We start from the raw sequence: 19,466 nt of genomic DNA, 5'->3' as shown, positions 1-19,466 counted from the left end.
TAGAAACCATGGTGTTATACGAGAGATACTAGCATGGATAGCAGATTGGCTGACTGGCAGGAGGCAAAGGGTGGGAATAAAGGGGGTCTTTACTGCTTGGCTGCCGGTGACTAGTGGTGTTCTGCAGAGGTTGGTGCTAGGACCACTTCTTTTCATATTACATGTCAACGACTTGGTTGATATAATTGATGGCTTTATGGCCAAGTTTGCAGATGATATGAAGATAGATGTAGTGGCATGTAGTGTTGAGGAAGTAGGAAGTCTGGAGAAGGACTTGGGCAGATTAGGAAAATGGGCAGATGAAATATAGTAACACATATCAAAGTTGCTGGCCCTTACCACCATTGAGGGCCGCAGACAGTCCTTCCAGGTGAGGCGACACTTCACCTGTGAGTCGGCTGGGGTGATATACTGCATCCAGTGCTCCCAATGTGGCCTTCTATATATTGGCGAGACCCGACGCAGACTGGGAGATCGTTTTGCTGAACACCTACGCTATGTCCGCCAGAGAAAGCAAGATCTCCCAGTGGCCACACATTTTAATTCCACATCCCATTCCCATTCTGATACATCTATCCACGGCCTCCTCTACTGTAAAGATGAAGCCACACTCAGGTTGGAGGAACAACACCTTATATTCCGTCTGGGTTGCCTCCAACCTGATGGCATGAATATTGACTTCTCTAACTTCCGCTAATGCCCCACCTCCCCCTCGTACCCCATCTGTTATTTATTTATATACATACATTCTTTCTCTCTCCCTCCTTTTTCTCCCTCTGTCCTTCTGACTATACCCCTTGCCTATCCTCTGGGTTCCCCCCCCCCCTTTTCCTTCTCCCTGGGCCTCCTGTCCCATGATCGTCTCATATCCCTTTTGCCAATCACCTGTCCAGCTCTTGGCTCCATCCCTCCCCCTCCTGTCTTCTCCTATCATTTTGGATCTCCCTCTCCCCCTCCCACTTTCAAATCTGTTACTAGCTCTTCCTTCAGTTAGTACTGACGAAGGGTCTTGGCCCGAAACATCGACTGTACCTCTTCCTAGAGATGCTGCCTGGCCTGCTGCATTCACCAGCAACTTTGATGTGTGTTGCTTGAATTTCCAGCATCTGCAGAATTCCTCATGTTTGCGAGATGAAATATAGTGTAGGGAAGTGTATGGTCATGCACTTTGGTAGAAGGATTAAAGGCATAGGCTATTTTCTATACAGCAATAAAATTCAAAAATCAGAGGTGCTAAGGGACTTGGAGTCCTCGTGCAGGCTTCCCTGAAGGTTAACTTGCAGTTTGAGTTGCTGTCATGGAAGGCAAATGCAATGTTAGCATTCATTTTAAGAGGTCTAGAATATAAAAACAAGGATGTTATGCTGAGGCTTCATAATGCATTAGTCAAATCACACTTGGAGTACTGTGAGCAGCTTTGGGTCACTTAAGGATGAGCTGGAACTGGAGAGGGTCCAAAGGAGTTTCACGAGAATGATTCCGGGAGAGAAAGGGTTAACGTATGAGGAGTATTTGATGGCTGTAGGCCCTGTACTCATTGGAGCTTAAGAGGGGAAGTCTCATCGAAATCGCTCATATATTGAAAGGCCAAGGTAACGTGGACGTGGCAGAGTCTAGGACCAGAGAGCACAGCCTCAGAATGGAGGGATGCCCCTTTAGAACAGAGATGAGGAGTAATTTCTTTCGCCAGAGAGCGGTGAATCTGTGGAATCCATTGCCACAAATGGCAGTAGAGACCAAGCCATTGGGTATATTTAAAATGGAGTTTGATGGATTGTTAATTAGTCAGGGTGTTAAAGGTTACAGAAAAAGATCAGGAGAGTGGGATTAAGGGGGATAATGAATCAGCCATGATGAAATGGTGGAGCAGACTCGATGGGCCAAATGACCTAATTATGCTCCTATGTCTTATATTTTATTTTCTTATAATCAAGCGGGATGCAGTCTGGAACTGATATATGGTAAATATTATATCCCATTTGTAACCCTAAGCTCAAATATTGCATGTCTGAACTTTTCCTCCCAATTCCAGTTCTCAATCTGTATTTTGAGTCTGAACCCTAACTGCCCATGAGTCATTGAGTCATTTTGCACTTAACTCCGTTTTCCCAACCAAGATGCGATTTTGGTTTCATTACTATAGCTTGTTGTTCTAATAATATAATTCACCTTGGAGAGCAGGTCAGTGAATTTTATTATTGGAACTGCTGTTTCCAAATGAAAAATGGTTGCCATCCTCATTGACGGACCAAAGTAAAAAATTATTGACCTCCATTGTATAATTCCAAACTGAGCTATTTCACTGGCCTTAATGTGTTGCTGTCCTACATTCAGCATATACTTATTGAACATAGAACATAGAGCATTACAGTACTTTATAAACTCTGCAACCCCCAATGTGATGCCAACCTTGTAACCTAGCTTGAGATCAATCTAACCCTTCCCTCTTACATAGGCTTCCTTTTTTCTATCATGCATATACCTACCTTATGAGTTTCTTACGTCTAACATATCTGCCTCTACCACCACTCTCTGTTCCACACACGCACCACTCATATTGTAAAAAAAACTTAATTCTGACTATATCCCACTATATTTTCCTCCAGTCACCTTATACCCCGACGTATTAGTCATCTCTGCCCTGGAAACAAGTTTCTGGCTATCCATTTAATCTATGCCTCTTATCATCTTACCTTTAAAAGCTCTGACAATTCACATTGGTCTGAAACACAACAGTTAAAAATAAATTCAACTCAAATTACTTCCTGTGAAAGAGAAAATAATTAAAATCCATAAATATGTTACCTGGTTTGGTTTTATTGAAAACCAAGATATGTTAAGGGAAAACTAAATTGTTAAGCAAGAGGAAAGAGAATTTCTTATAGACGGTTGTGATGAAAATACCTTGGGAGCTAACCTTGAGGTCAGAAAGTATGTAGAAAACAAAAAACTTCTGAGAAATGATGCCAGAAGACTTGCAATAAAGTATGTGAATCACCACGTGTGAGAAATTTATTATCCGAAGGACACTTGTGGTTCTAATTTACAAGGGCTATTGTGCACACAGAATCTTAGTTTTCATTTTAGATAACTGACTCTTTATATTTGCATTCTGAATATCTCTGTTACAGTCAGTAGAGAGGCAGATAGATGGTGCAGAAGAGTAACAGTGAAGTAGTAGTCATGAACTGTTCAGAAATTTGATGGCAGAGGAGAAGAAACTATTCCTAAAATGTTGAATGTAGATAATATATAAGTATCTTCTTTAAGTCTGCCAAAAAGAAGTATACGTTATTTCAGTGATGATTTAAAGTTGACAAAATTTTTTTTTCATTTTACTTGGTGATTTTGAGAGAAACGATGGCCTAGAATTGGTGTCAATATTTTGAATTGAGACCCTGCATGATGTCAGCTATCCTTTTGTCTTCACTGATGTTGCTTGAGCCACTGAGCTCTTCCTGAAGTTTGGAGGCACAAAAGAGACTGTGGATGCTGGAAATCTGGATTGACACACAACACAAACTGTTGGAGGAACTCAGTAATTCAGGCAGTCCTGACAAAGGGTCCCAGCCTGAAATGTTGACTGCTATTTTCCTCCATAGATGGTACCTGATCTGCTGAGTTCCTCCAGCATTCGATGTGTGTGTGTGTGTTCCTCCAGTAGTTTGTTTCTTTTTCCTTTTAAGCTACAGTGTGGCTAACATGCTGCAATCCTCTGCTAAAAGGATTATGTTTTCCTGGTCTGAATCACCTGTGGCCAATTTTTGATTGAAACCATTTGTAGGCTCAGCAGCAAGGTCTTCTGCACTTATATCCTGTTGTTAAATGGATGCGGGATATGAAAAAAGAAATGACATCTCTTGAAAATGCTGACATAGTAACACCCTGGCATCGTCAGTCATCAAAGCTCAAAACTCACTGGAATGCAAAAACACTTTCTTTTTTCCACTGTTACATTAAATCCAATTGAGATGATTTCTGAGTTGAGTTGTGTTATTTCAGAAATTGAACCAGCCAATGATTTGTATAATTGTTTGTTCAATACTCTGAGTACTGTAAATTTGCTAAGTGTTCAAACGCTTGTGTGGTGAATTAAAAGGTGCTCCCTATGATGTGAGAATTATGTAAGATGGTAAAGTAGTTTAGATAGTAAATATGCATGCTCTCCTTATTTTCGAGGTTAAGTGGGACAAGGCTTTACTGAATAGCTTCATACTTATTTATTCCTTATACTAATTTATCCAATTTCAATTCCCTGAGTGAAAATGTATCAGTAAGTAAATCAATGGACCATTGGATGGATAGTAAACCTGCAAGTGTCCACAAATCTGAAAAATAGAATTGCCAATAAAATGCCAGCCTGTCAAATTGTGTGTGTTGTACCAATCCCTTAAGCGGGGATTTGGATGACAAGTTCTCTTAATAAAAAGCATAAAATATTAATGTCTTTTGCAATATCACATTAATGAGATTTTATGCTATTAAAAAATTATGATGTCTTCAGGCTTTAGAATAATATTATTTTAGTGCTGTGTGAAAAAATGAATACAACATTGAAAATATTATAACATTGAAAGAAAAAAAGTTTTGCTTGCTTCCTGCCACAATATGAATGTCACCTCTACTCTGGATATGATATACTGATAGTATCTGTTCTATAAGGTGAACTGAGCCTCTGATAACCTCTATTCCAAAGCAGGTAAGGCTGTTCACGCACAAGTTCTGAATCTTCCTTGTGATTCAGATCTTGTTGTGTTGTTTTGAATGTATCAGCGACAAATCCACACATACTTTCTTAAGTATTGAGGGAATGATTCTTTAGCATGAGCAGAAGGTATTCCTTGACATTGTTTGAAAAGGATTAGGGGAAGTTCTCATGTGTCACTCAACTGTGACACCCATTTATTATCATATTTCTGATTGTGGTATTTTCTTGCACACAATATACTGATAAACTATATACAGCATCCTATAATAATATGATGATACATCAAAAATAATTGAGGATATCTTGAGGCTGTGAATAATGTTATCTAAATGCACATTTTCCTTTCTCTGATAACTATGACTGAAGTGCTTAAGGTGCACTTTTCTAAAGTACTGTCTATTAAATCTCAACTAACACCATTGTATGTTGCTTATGTTATGAGGCTTACCTGGTTTCTCCTGAAATTCCCAGTCTAGTACCCATTTTACATGTTGTTAAAAACTCTTAATTATGCAGCAAATAGCATGTTTATACCATTGTGTTTGAAAAATACAGTGTTGCAATTGGGGCAAAAGCGTAGCGTCATACTTTAGAACACTTCTCAGCTTTGCAATAGTAATACTTGACCCATAAATGCCTGTTACTGCACACTTTGAGTAATTTCCATATTTTGCAAATACAATCGTATTTTAGGAGTAAAAAATACGTGCGATGCAAAGCTCTTGTCAAGGTACTTATTTGCTGGACGGAACCAAAGCTCTGTTGGAAGAGGGAAGAGAAATAGGAAAAGGAATTTAGTGTTTGGCTGAAACTGTACGTTTCATCCATACACACAAGAATACCAGTGACCCAAGTTCAATTCCCACGGCTGCCTGTAAGAAGTTTTACGTTCTTCCCATGACTGTGGGAAGCTCCTCCAGATGGTCCAGTTTCCTCCCACAGTCCAAAGATGCAAAAGGTTGGTTAATTGATCATTTTAAATTGTCCCGTGGTCAGGCAAATTAAATTGGGGGATTGCTAGGTGGCGCAGCTCAAAGGGCTGAATGGGCTCATTCTACACTGTATGTCAATCAATAACTAGATACTGCAGATGCTGAAAAACCAGAGTAACAAACACAAAATTTGGGCCAAGATGCGACTGTTTATTCTTTGGAACCCAGCCCAAAACATCAACTAGTTATTCCTCTCCGTAGATGCTGCTTGACCTGCTGAGTTCCTCCAGCATTTTGTGTGTGTCATCACCCATACATTGTCTCCCTTTATGCAGCTTTTCATGATATTTTGTGAAGTTCTGTTTAGTCTAGCCATTGTTGAATTCTCAATTAATCGCATGCTGTATATTTTTTTTCTATTTTCCCAGTACCAATAAATGACTTCAGTTATACTTTTTTTGGATTTCTGTTCATATATTAAATATATGTTCTCTTTCAATCTGGGGCACATTCCTGTAATAAGATTTTTCCAATTAATTTTAAGTAAAAAGTGTAGTTGAGAATCTGTAATTCCTAATGGACACTTAGCCATTTTTATTTAAGCAATTTGTTACTTTAATAGTTTAACCATTTTACGAGAGTGCAACTTAAATTTAGAACAACTCAGCACAGAAGGAAACCATTTGGCCCAACATGCCTGAGGAAGCTCTTTGGTGGAGTTATCCAATTAATATAACAGCTCAGACACAGAGATACCATGGATATTTTGAGGAATTATTCCGAAAAGCACAGTTAATTTGTTAGGTTGTAAATTAATTTCCATGGTATCTCTGTGTCTGACGAACATGTTATTGCATTTGTTACATTGATGGCTAGGAGGGCCATTTTGTTGAAGTGGAAGGATACAATGGCTCCCACTTTGTCACAGTGGTTCTCTCAAGTGATGCTATGTCTTAGTTTGGAGAGAATTAGAAGCCGAACCTTTGGACCTATGTTTGATTTTGGGAAAAGATAGGGTTCATTTGCTCTTTATTATCATTTGAGTTAATTGATGGATTCTCCACGATCTAATTGTAAATTTTTTTTGGTACTTTCTTTTTTGCTGGAGGTTTGATATTTATCTTTAGAAGCTTTATGTATGACGCATGGCTCTGGGGTTGAACACCTAATGGGATTTTTCTTTTTTCCTACTTTTCTTGCTCAGTAGGGGTTTTTTTCCATCACAAAATTTTTTCAATCTTTATATAATTTTTTTTCTTGAGACATTGTAAGTGTTGTTTACTTCGATGTACTCGTGTTTATTTTGAAAAAAAATAATAAAAAGATTTGAAAAGAAAGAACATAACAGCTCATTCTTTCCACAAATTCTTTTTTTTAATAAGACTACCAGACATACATGAGATACTGCATGATGCCGTCTCCAAACAAGAAACAAACCATCCCAACGCATTTCAAATCGTAGTCAGCTACTTCACCCAGGCTTGTTTGAAAAAACCCTACCCAATTACCATCAGCATTTAGTCTGTAGCACCAGAAGTCCCAACATACTGGACCGCAGTTATACTAAGAGAAGGAATGCTTACCATTCCATGCCCAGACCACATTTTGGTAAATCTGATAACTTGGCTGTCCTTCTACTACCTGCATACAGGAAGAAGCTAAAGAATAAATCTCCAGAGATTAGGACAGCAAAGAGGTGGTTGCAGGAGCCAAAAGAACAGCTACAGGATTGATTTGGAGTTGGTGGACTGAGCCATGTTCATGGACTCATTGGATCTGAATAAAATCATAATTTTATGTCATGGACTTTATTAAAACAGCTGTGGACGAGTATGTCCTCACAAAATCATTCAGAGTCTTCCTCAGTCAGAAGCCCTGTCTCTTTCCTAACGATATTGGCAGCATCCCACTTTCCCAGAAAGACTGATGGATGCAAAGTACTCAGCCTCACCCCTCGAGCTCCACCAAAATGATGTTTCTGGCCCCACTTAGCCCCAAAATTCATGACTATCCTTGTAGAATTAAAACTATCCCGAAGTACTTCACATTTGATGATGTACATTTAGAACTAGCTAGTGTGCTTATGCAGGAAAGGAAGCAGACAATTGGCATAAAGAAGATTCCACAAACAGCAAAATGATAATGGTCAAGTATGGAGAAAAATCTGATTACGCTATCTACAGAGGACTCTCCTCACAGTCTGCTCAAGGGAAATTTGTCATAAGAGTGCCCCTTATTCACCTCCTCCACAACACTGGAATCTATTCATCATGGGGCACAATTGAACATGAATGTGTCATAACTCCAAGAAAAGGGCAGTGTTAAAAACTATAATGGTTGTTTTCAATTTCACAGAAGTCTTTGAATTTGTGAGTTTCTCATAGCCTATGAAATTGACCTTCATTTTACGTCTGCCACTTGGTGTCGTTCAAGCTCTGATTCAAACCAGCAGATCCACCATAGACTTGCTGTAGGGCTATGCCATTTTCCAGTTCACTTCTTAATCTCTCATTCTGTTGTATTACACTTTATATCCAATAATGGAATGGAGTTAAACTACAGGATGAATTGGAAGCTGCTCAACCTCAATTGCTTCCATTTCCAAAGCAAGACCTTTCCAAACTCCGTTATTAAGCTGCGACATGCAGATGACATTAAAGTATGTGCAGCCCGAAAAGCTAAGTTATCACTTTTTCCTTTGCTGAAGCACATAAGAGAACAGGCCTCATTTTCATCAATCACAAAGTACCAGTCACAACACGCTGGAGGAACTCAGCAGATCGGGCAGCATCCATGGAAACGATGAGTCGACGTTTCGGGCCGAAACCCTTCGTCAGGACTGTAGAGGGAAGGTGCAGAGGCCTTATAAAGAAGGTGGGGGGAGGGTGGGAAGGAGAAGGCTGGTAGGTACCAGGTGAAAAACCAGTAAGGGGAAAGATAAAGGGGTAGGGGAGGGGAAGCAGAGAGGGGATGGGCAGGAAAGGTGAAGAAGGAATAGGGGAAAACACAATGGGTAGTAGAAGGAGGCGGAAACACTGACTCTCATAACTACCTCGACTATACCTCTTCTCACCCTGCCACATGCAAAAATGCCATTCCCTATTCCCAGTTCCAACGTCTCTGCCGCATCTGCTCCCAGGATGATGTTTTCCGTTCCAGGACATCTCAAATGTCCTCTTTCTTTAAGGATCGTGGTGTCCCTTCTGCTGTCATCAATGATGCCCTCACCTGCATCTCCTCCATTTCCCGCACTTCGGCCCTCACCCCATCCTCCCACCACCACAACAGGGACAGAGTTCCCCTTGTCCTCACCTACCACCCCACCAGCCTCCGGATCCAGCACATTATCCTTCGTTGGAATTTAGAAGATTGAGGGGAGATCTTATTGAAACGTATAAAATCCTAAAGGGATTGGACAGGCTAGATGCAGAAAGATTGTTCCCAATGTTGGGGAAGTCCAGAACGAGGGGTCACAGTTTGAGGATAAAGGGGAAGCCTTTTAGGACCGAGATTAGGAAAAACTCCTTCACACAGAGAGTGGTGAATCTGTGGAATTCTCTGCCACAGGAAACAGTTGAGGCCAGTTCATTGGTTATATTTTAGATAAGGCCCTTGTGGCTAAAGGGATCAGGGGGTATGGAGAGAAGGCAGGTACAGGGGTCTGAGTTGGATGATCAGCCATGATCATACTGAATGGTGGTGCAGGCTCGAAGAGCTGAATGGCCTACTCCTGCACCTATTTTTAATGTTTCTTTGTTTCTATGCAACTTCCACCACCTTCAACAGGACCCCACCACTAAGCACATCCTTCCATCTCCACCCCTCTCCGCTTTCCGCAGGGATCGGTCCCTCCGCGACTCCCTGATCCACATGTCCCTCCCCACGGATCTCCCACCCGGCACTTAGCCCTGTAAGCGTAAGTACTACACCTGTCCCTACACCTCCTCTCTTGCCACCATTCAAGACCTCAAACAGTCCTTCCAGGTGAGGCAACACTTCACTTGTGAGTCTGTTGGGGTCACCTATTGCATCTGGTGCTCCCGGTGCAGCCTCCTCTACATCGGTGAAACCCGACGCAGATTGGGGCACCGCTTCGTCGAGCACCTCCGCTCCATCCGCCACGACAGACAGGATCTCCCAGTAGCCACCCACTTCAACTCTGCTTCCCACTCCCATTCAGATATGTCCATACATGGCATCCTCTAATGCCATGATGAGGCTAAACTCATGTTGGAGGAGCAAAACCTCATATACTGTCTAGGTAGTCTCCAGCCCCTTGGTATGAACATGGAATTCTCCAACTTCCAGTAATTTCCTCCCCCTCCCTTCCTCTATCCCTATGTCACTCTGCCCCCTCCCCCAGCTGCTTATCACCTCCCTCATGGTTCCACCTCCTTCTACTACCCATTGTGTTTTCCCCTATTCCTTCTTCACCTTTCCTGCCTATCCCCTCCCTTCTCCCCCTCCCCCACCCCTTTATCTTTCCCCTTACTGGTTTTTCACCTGGCACCTACCAGCCTTCTCCTTCTCACCTTCCCCCCACCTTCTATATAGGGCCTCTGCCCCTTCCCTCTACAGTTCTGACTAAGGATTCCAGCCCGAAACGTCGACCGATCTTTTCCACGGATGCTGCCCGACCTGCTGAGTTCCTCCAGCGTGTTGTGCGTGTTGTGCGTGTTGCTTTGACCCCAGCATCTGCAGAGTATTTTGTGTTTACAAAGCACCAGTCCACCTTAACAATCAAAGTCAATGGCAAGAGCCTGAAAGATATGGATCATTTTCCATGTATTGGGAATTATCTCTCCACAAATGAAATCACTACATCCTGCAATGCACTAGCACAGGTTTTGGATTCTAAGGACAAGTGTGTTTAAAAATCCTGATCTGAAATAAGTCTGTCATCTGTGGAGCAGTTGTAACCCCTGCCCTCCCGTACACTTTGAAAAAAAGATTTCTGCAGCAGACACTTCAAGACACAGAAGAGCCTTTCCACTGCCTGAACAAAATCCTCCAACTTGATTGGAAGGATAAGTGTGTTAATGTTTTCAATTCTAAATGTTTTATGTTATAACTTTTTTTTTACATTATTCACTTAAATTTTGATTAATTTTAAATACAGAAAACTACTAAATTTTCTAATGAATTCAATAGAAAATAAACCTTTGCCTGCTACTGTGTGCGTTTAGGAATGGGTCCCTGAACTCTACCAGCTGCACACCCCCTCACTATCCACACCTTGCCTTTGGACTTGAGGATCTGGAGCACTAACAAGAAATGGCCTCCACATCTACCCCAAACAACTCAGAGCTCATAGGAACTGTAGGCAGCAATTACAAGCATTGCTATGATCTAGAATAATCTGAACCAGTACGTTAGGTGATCTGAAAAGTACATTTTCCAGGTGGTAATCTTTCTGACCTATTTTTCGTCCTTTTGCAACACTTCAGTCTTCTGGATGAAGTGCTTGGTCGTAGAAATAAATTATAAATCAAAGCACAGAAAATAATTATTCAGCAATAGTATATCAGTAGTATGACTGGCAAAAATGTGCAGTAAAACTTTCATTGCAATAGTAACTTTTAGGCTCCCAGGACATGCTGAAGTTGACAATCTCAGAATTACTTTTGTAATCTAGTGGTATTTTGTAGAGAGGCCAGCTTATATCCACAAAATGGCTTTGAAGTAAATAACTAACTTGCATTTGATGGTTGTGTGCAAGGGAGAAGTACTCACTAACTAAAAACAAAATAAGTCATATATAATGCTAAATAGGCCTAAGTAGATGGCAAACCAGAGTTTATAGGGCTTGGGGTTTTACAAGAGCATATCAGAATATTAGACATAATAAGAACAGAGGAATTTGCAGTTCTAACTCATCAGGAGAAAATCTGCGAAATGTTTAAGGGAGACTTTAATAAATTGAATAATTTTTATGCTGCAGCTTGGAAAGGCAGTGAAGCAAAGGTACATAGCAAAGAAATTGTGCTTTTTAGCACTTTTTATGATCAATCATAACGGTTCAGACTCCTGTAACATGGCAAATTGGGTTCTGCCATTAGAACATTTACGCGAGGATTATTCAAGAGTTATAATCATTTTTCAGCTGTTAAATCATTAAAACAATCATTAGCTTCTCCTGACTGTTTTTCTTAAACCAATTTACAGTTCTTGTCACACTGTCTCTAAGTTCAGCCTTGTGGAAATGTAGCATACTATACATGAAATATTTTTGGTGCCTGATCAGATCTCTTCATACATTTTTGTGGAAATGTAGACGAATATAAATTGGTCATAAATCTTATGATTGCTTTTAAGTCCTCCATTTACAATCAGCCATACCTCTGCCAGAACTGTTGCACCCTCTGACTGCAGAATAATTTCCTTTAGAATGCTCTTTTTTTTTCCCAGAGTGGTTGTAAAGGCAGTAATTATAAGTGCAGGGATTTGTTCCTGACTTTTCTGACTACAAGACTTAGTCTTCCAGTTGGTCCTCCCACACAACTAGTCTTTGAAAATAAATCACAAAACAGTTCAATAAATCCATGCTTCTCACAGATGATAGATGTACCTAGGAGTGTTTTATGTTTGGCAGACACTGTCCGTTTTAAGTGTAAAATTTCTAATGATCCATTGTGGTTCTATGTTAACCATTTAACTGCTGGAAATTCCCAGTCGAAGATGGGATACTGTAAAGACTTTGGAGTGAACTTTGATAATTGACAAAAGCTGGCAGTGGGATCATGATATGCATATCATCTATACCCATAACTCCTGATACAGATAACAAAGCAAGCTTTTTGTCAGCATTAGCTATGTTGTTCAGTGGCTGTGTCTGTCTGCAAGGGCTGAGCACCACTTAAAATTAGCCTGATCTATTTAAACCCAGCCTGCACCTGCCTGCAGTGGCCTTGAGTGTACACAGCCATCATTGTACAGATCAGGCTTCTCTGTGAAGAATGGCATGATGCAGAAGAGAATGTGGTAGAGGATTTTCAGATACTGTGCTGGTGTGCATGATGCAGTGGGTGGTGAGGAGAAGGAATGTGATTCTCTCTTTAGGATTCCAGGAGACTCTCCAGACAAACTTGTATTCATAGGGAAGGAATAAATGGCTGTGGTATTGTATGTCAGTAGTTTGGCTCCAAGAGTCAACAAGTGCATCTTCAACTACAAGCCATGAAAAGTGCTCTGTAAACCTTGGGCATAGTTTCAGATTACACTGTTGTAACTCGCCTGAAAATAAGGTTATACACAATGCAAGAAAATGCAATGTTGCTATTCACATTGACATGCAAAGCAAGGTGGTTTACAAACAAGAGAACATAAGAAAAAGGAGCAGGAATAGGTCATCTGGCCTGTAAGATCAATAAGATCATGGCTGATCTAGCCATGGACTCATCTCCATCTACCTGCCTTTTCTCCATAACCCATAATGCTCTTTTCATTTCTATTGCTATTTCAACTGTTTTTTTAAATATAAATTGTGCTTCAGTTAGGAGCCGCTTTTGAAAGCTTTCTTGTAAGATTTCACAAACTAACTGATCTCTCAGTGCATCATTAAGTCTATTAATGAATTGATAATGCTCAGACAAATTCTTCAATTCAGCCACATACCCTGAAATGGACTCCCCTTCCTTTTCATTTGGCTTATGATACCTAAAATATTCTGCAATTAACAATGGTTTAGGTTCCAAATGTTCCCGCATTACTTTTTTAATATCAGCAAAACTCATTTCAGCTGATTTGGTTGGAGCAGTTAAACCTCTAAGCCTTTAAACCCAATACACTCAGCAAAACTTGTATTCCCTTCTCATTGGCTATTTAATTTGCCTTAAAATACTGCTCAATCCATTCCTTATACAAAACCTGGTTACCTTTTATGTAGTCAAACTCATCAATTTTTCCAATGTAGCCAACCATTTCTGCTCTTTTTTATGATTATTATCACGCAGTACTCACTGTTTATGAATCCATTCTTCCATTTCTGCCGTTTTTTTTAAACAGTACCTCATCACCACTGTTATGTTTTGTAACTCCAAACATAAAAACAAATTGAAAGGAAAACAAGAGAGCCAGGAATGCGAGTCAAGCTTTGTTTTTTTTAATAACTTTAGGCGAGAGGTGCATGTATTACGTAGTGGGGTAATGACGTGTGTCATTTATGTACTTTTACATATAACCTGCATTGCATTATGTAAACAACAAAGAACGCTCTATCAAAAAAAATTACCATATTATTCAAATATTGCTGAAATAGTAAATTCACAACAGAGGTGCTGCTGTTGTGTAGTTTCAATAGTTCAGTGAGCATGAAACTGCCGCCTTGTGTCAAAATGCAGATATTCATATTTTCTCTCACCAGTGCTTCATTGTCACCCACTAGCAGATATTCATATTTTCTCTCACCAGTGCTTCATTGTCACCCACTAGCAACCAGCTCAGACTGTTGATGCTTAGAGCATGGAAATGAGCCCTGAAACAAGGTCTTTCAGATCCAGAGGTGATCATGATCGTTCACAGTCATTTTCAGCTTCTCCATTAAAAATTGCTGGTCTTGCACTAGCCCTGCAATAGCAGCTAGGATATCCAGAGGATCTCCAAGACAGGCAAGAATATACAGAAAATGGTTACTGGTAGTTATTCATGTGTGGTTAGTTGACATATTCATGCAAAATACCGTGTTTCAATGTAGAAGTGTAAGTTGTAATATTTATTTTGTGTTGGATTTTTTCAATTGTGGGCACACTGGATATTGTGATGATCGGGAATGATGTTGGAGGTGGGTTTGTGTTCATTAGAAAAGAGATTTCCATGTTGCTTCTTCACTTTATCCTCTGCAACTGCTCGCCATATGGAGTGTTTTTGGACTGCAATGCCATTATTTCACCAGGCCAGTGATTATATTTGTATTCACACCATTCATGAGTACATGGGCTAGAACACTTTTGCCATGAGCCCTGCTTTCTGTGAGTAGCCCTTGCAAGTCAGCATCCACCCTTCAATTCATTATGGTAGCCCAAGTGCAGATGGCATTGAACAATAACTGCAAAATAAAGACACTGCATTGCACTGTGGATGGTTACGAAAGGAGTTAATTCCTTTCAGTTCAGATCCAAGTGACAAGTGCATCACAGGACAATCTCACCAGGTAGTCTGCTTGCTACCTGTTGTTATGCAGGAGCAGAGAGCTGCACAGCAGGATACTGTCCTACTTCCATGCACTGAATGTGCTTCTCATCAGCTGGTCAGAATAAAAGCCTGATTTTTCTGGATATTTTGCAAAAAGATTCACACTCTCTGAACAGGTACAGAAAGTGGAAGTGCTGAAATGTAGGTGTTAAGAAATCCATGAGAAGTTCCTCCATAATTTACTGCAATAAAACAGTCTAAACTATATAAATTAATGGTAGCTTTATAAATGAGAATGAAAGTTGTGCATGCTCACATCTGGTTAGAAGCATAAGGAAACGAGAATATAGATGTTCCTGTACAATAAGAAAATCAGACGTTCCTGTGATGCTGGAAACCTAGGGTAGAATTGATTTCTAGTGGTAATGAAACACGGGCCGGCCCATAATATGAACTGCTGCATTCTCAAATGATATTTCACACCATCACCCTCATTGCAGAAATTGGCCTTTTAAACTCATAGTTTCAAAACCATTTGTTACAGAAACAAGTTGAGGTGAAGACATTTTGGAGCTATGTATCGCACAGGAGTGGTTGCAGAAATATGGGATTACTAATTCAAAGCTTTTGTTTGTTGTTGATTGGTAATTATTTCTGCATTAGCAAATGTCAATTGCCTTCCTTTTAAAAAAATAAAAGAAAGATAGATGATATGGCATTTGTCTTTCCTAATTAGAGTGGAATTAAAAAAGCAATATTTTCTCCGTCTGGTGATAAGAGCTGATACTAGTTTCCAGAGAGAAAATCTTATAAATGCAGCAGTTAGTTTTAATCACAACGTTCATCATTTTCATTTTGTAATGTAAAATGGTTTACTGTTATCATTGTTTCCCAAAATTGAAATCGTCTTTCTTTTCAACTGTTTTGTGTGACATTGACTATGGCTGCATGAGGCAACGCCACTGGAAAGATTGTACATTGTAATTGAGTAGTACAGACTCACGCCCAATCTAACATTATTGAGAGTATGTGGTATTCTGCAAACAAAGGCAAGAGCAAATGGAAGAGTGAGCACATTGAAAATTGGAACAGAACAAGGAACCAAGCAATTTAACCCCACTTGTTTCGCATTTCTGAGCATCTGTCTATTTTTCTCAAAACGCTATTGATTTACACTACTGTTTCTAGTAGTTAGTAGAGACATAATTCTGTTAATTTGATTTAACTTAAACTGAAAATTCAATCGGAACAATTTGCAAAACACTACAAGATCTCTAACTCATAATTTTGCTGGCTCATTTTTCTTCCTTAATTGCTTCACATGAAGGTTTGTGTCATCTGATTTCCTTATTCTCTGTAAATATTCAGCAGCTTCCTCTTGGATAAACTTTAAAATTTCATTTTGTTATCATTTCAGTAGTTATTGCTCAGGGCCAAATTAATTCGTGGTCATATTTTGGATATATGGCTTTTAAGCTTGCATATTTTCTTCAGTAGTGTGCTTGGCTAGACATACTTGGAAAAGACATAAAATTCAAACTGATAATAAGAGAAGCAGTTCCCTGGAATTCATTTCCTACTTGACCAATGGGAAATACACATTGTTTCATTATTTAGACTGAGCTGCAAAAACCAGCTTCTGCGTGGATTAGTGTTGTGAAACCAATTTAATAGCTGGTACATTGTAGAAGGAATTAGTAAGCATATGTCACCAGTATGGAGTAAGTGGTGCCATTAAGCGTTAATGGAAATTGCCTTCCCCCTTTGAAGGCACTCAAGAAAATCTTTACTTGCTGCATAATGTATTGTTCTCCATAATGAGCTGGATTTGTTTAATTGGTTATTTAACTTGTGCTGGACACTGCTTTTGAAATGAGAAAGCTTTATAAGAGAAAACAGATTTGTCAACTTGTCTTAATGCTAAAATTGCTGTCGACAGTTTTATGTGTAGATTAATTCTGAAAGGTATAAAAACAAATGACTAACTACTGCAGTTTTTCTAATTTGCTTTTAATCAAGAAAGATAAATTGCTGTTGCTAAATACTGGAAAGGCAGCCATATTTAAAGTAGGGATGTTTCTTTTGTATAATTACACTGTATTTACATTTTAGTCAAAGATGAAGTGTACATATTAAAACTGTGCTCCAAAATTGATTTTAATATTGAACTACTTTTATAATGATAATAAAGAAACAATGGTGGTTAAGTATTTTAAATTCATCAGTGACTAAAACATAGTTCAAGAAAATAGTCTCTTCATATAATTGATAGCTTTGATAACATGATCTCAATGTGTATTTTTATATTTAGTATTGTTTTGGGAAATACAATAACATTTACTGTACATTATTTCTCAATCCAAAACAAGTTGGAAATGTATTTGTGGGGGTAGAAAGAGCACAGCAGTGGAGCTTAAGACAATCTATTGTAATTCGACTTGGCAGCACTTCTCTTTAGTTCGCCCCGCTACCTCTTGATCTATGGTCATGTCAGTCTCAAATGTGATTGTTTTTATTCACCTGGCATTAGAGCCAGCCAAAATGATTTCAGAATCTGAAGCAATGCACAAAACTCCTGAAAGTAGTTAGATTTTCTTTGTTTGGACTCAGAAATGAGTAATCCATGATTTGTCAGAAGGGTATGTGGTACTGTATATGGTAGCAGCTGGTAAATTTGGAAAGCCCCAGGTATGGCAAAGTGTTGCCAAATTTCATTGAGGTCCTTTTGCTTTCCATCCTCGTGAAAGGAAGAGAAGCCATCACAGGAGGAAAGATGGTGCTTCAAGTCGGCAGAGGTGGGTCAAGAAAGAGCCTGATGGAATGTACATCAGCATTCTCTGTAGGAAGAAAGCTGAGAGTTTATTGTAGGGGCAGTGTAAGTGAAAATGAGTGTGAGGGACATTTCAGGGTCAGAAAGAGAAGAAAGTTGCCATGATGAATGAAGGAGGTTTGGTTCATTTGAGATGAAGTCAGACTCTTCTGTGAAGGGTTGCAGAGACACTCCTGCTCCAACCAGCTCACAAAGAATACTTTAAGAGAATAATGGAGAGGAAGGTTGTTTCTGTGGTCAACAGTGCACACTTCCTTTAAACTTATACTTTCATTTATGGCACTGTGGCATTTTGAAGCCATTCCAGTCTTGCATTTTTCATCGTAAACGCTGAAATAGTACCTCACAAAATGTTCACAGGGTGGATGCCTATATTCTTAAGAGCATAAAAAAAAGAGAGTAAAGAAAAACATGCAATCAATCAACTCTGTTCAGCCATTTACTGAGACAACTTTTCAACCTGGTTCACCATCTGTACAATACATGCCCTGCTCCCATGCATCCTCCGGTCATGATCAAAGATCCAAGCTAACAAATTTCAAATGTTGATACCTTCCTTCCTTTTGAAAGTACAACAGGCACTTTGTTAATTATATACTCAGTTAAATCCCACTGTGTATAACCACAGGCAAAGGAAACATTTGGGCTGAATTTTCAGTCATTTTTGTGTGGGTTTGGGAGTGGGTGGGTTGTTAAATGCACTGAGAATGAACATATCAAAAACTGCCTCCAACCTGTCAACTAACACATTTAACCCACGTGTTTCAAGCTGAATGTGAGCAAGTTCCTGAGGAGATACAAGCTGCTAATCTTAATATATTAATTGTTCAATTAGAGCAATGTGGATCTGTAAACTTAATGGTGTGCCCATTGGTTTGTCTGGGTACCTATTGCATGCCAGTGTGAAAGCGATAAGAACATGACAGGATGGTGAATGCAACACTCACAATATGCAGGCCAGGCAGCATCTATGGAAAACTGTGAACAATCGATATTTCGGGCTGAGACTCTTCATCAGGACTGGAAAGGAAGGGGGTAGGAGTCAGACTAAGAAGATGGGGCAAGGGGAGGAAGTATTAAGCGGCAGGTGGTAGGTAAAACTGGGAAGGGGACGAGGTGAAGCAAAGAACTGGGAAGTTCATCGGTTCAAGAAGTAAAGGGCTGGAGAAGGGGGAATCTGATAGGAGAGGACAGAAGACCATAGAAGAAAAGGAAGAAGAAGGAGCACCAGAGGGAGGTGATGGGCAGGTAAGAAGAGAAGGTGTGGAAGGGAAACTGGAATGGGGATAGGTGAAGGAGAGCAGGAGGTGGGTAATTAAAGGATGCTTGAGAAATCGATGTTCATGCAATCAGGTTGGAAGCTACCCAGATGGAATATAAGGTGATGCTCCTCCAACCTGAGTGTAGCCTCATCATGGCAGTAGAGGAGGAAATGGACTGACATATCGGAATGGGAGTGGGAGGTAGAATTGAAATGGGTGGCCACTGGGAAATCCTGCCTTTTCTGGCAGATGGAGCAAAGGTGCTCGATGAAGTGATTTCCCATGGAGAATGCTGAAGCTTGGATATGGCAATATGACAACCAGTGCAGCAATCTCTGAACAGTTTTCAGCAGAGATTCCATCAATTGCTTTTGTTACGTGACCCATGAGGTAACTTGATAAAATTGCTAAATGAGTTTAAAAACACTCTTCAGGATTTGGGTGTCAATGGAAAGACCAGTATAATTACTCTTGATAAGGTTGTGGGGAGCAGCCATCTTTAACTTCAGCAGTAATTCTGGTGAAGTTACTCTCACAGTGCTACTGGGAAGGAGTTCCAGGATTTAGATCCAGTAATACTGAAGGATGGTGATATATTTCCAAGT

At 39.9% G+C, this 19,466-nt stretch overlaps 1 protein-coding gene across 3 annotated transcripts in view; it reads left to right on the top strand.

Moving 5' to 3' along the window:
- LOC140210856 (bis(5'-adenosyl)-triphosphatase-like) overlaps positions 1 to 19,466 on the top strand; it is a 998,443-nt gene that overhangs the window by 640,801 nt on the left and 338,176 nt on the right. The window lies entirely within an intron of this gene.

The sequence above is a fragment of the Mobula birostris genome, chromosome 16 (assembly GCF_030028105.1).
Source record: "Mobula birostris isolate sMobBir1 chromosome 16, sMobBir1.hap1, whole genome shotgun sequence".
NCBI lineage: Eukaryota > Metazoa > Chordata > Chondrichthyes > Myliobatiformes > Myliobatidae > Mobula > Mobula birostris.
The sequence above is the reverse complement of the archived record's forward strand: the minus strand, read 5'-3'. Positions and strand labels throughout refer to the sequence as shown.